The following is a 383-nucleotide window of genomic DNA, read 5'->3' as shown; positions in this document are numbered from 1 at the left end:
TTTGAATATGCTATCTAGGTTGGTCATAACTTTCCTTCCAAGGAGTAAGCATCTTTTAATTTCATGGCTGCAGTCACCATCTGCAGTGATTTTGGAGCCCAGAAAAATAAAGTCTGACACTGTTTCCACTGTTTCCCCATCTATTTCCCATGAAGTGATGGGACTGGATGCCATGATCTTAGTTTTCTGAATGTTGAGCTTTAAGTCAATTTTTTCACTCTCCTCTTTCACTTTCATCAAGAGGCTTTTTAGTTCCTCTTCACTTTCTGCCATAAGCGTGGTGTCATCTGCATATCTGAGGTTATTGATATTTTTCTTGGCAATCTTGATTCTGGCTTGTGTTTCTTCCAGTCCAGCATTTCTCATGATGTACTCTGCGTATA

The sequence above is a fragment of the Bison bison genome, unplaced genomic scaffold (genome assembly GCF_000754665.1).
Source record: "Bison bison bison isolate TAMUID 2011002044 unplaced genomic scaffold, Bison_UMD1.0 scf7180017864460, whole genome shotgun sequence".
In the NCBI taxonomy this organism is placed as follows: Eukaryota; Metazoa; Chordata; class Mammalia; order Artiodactyla; family Bovidae; genus Bison; species Bison bison.
This window is presented reverse-complemented; position numbering follows the sequence as displayed.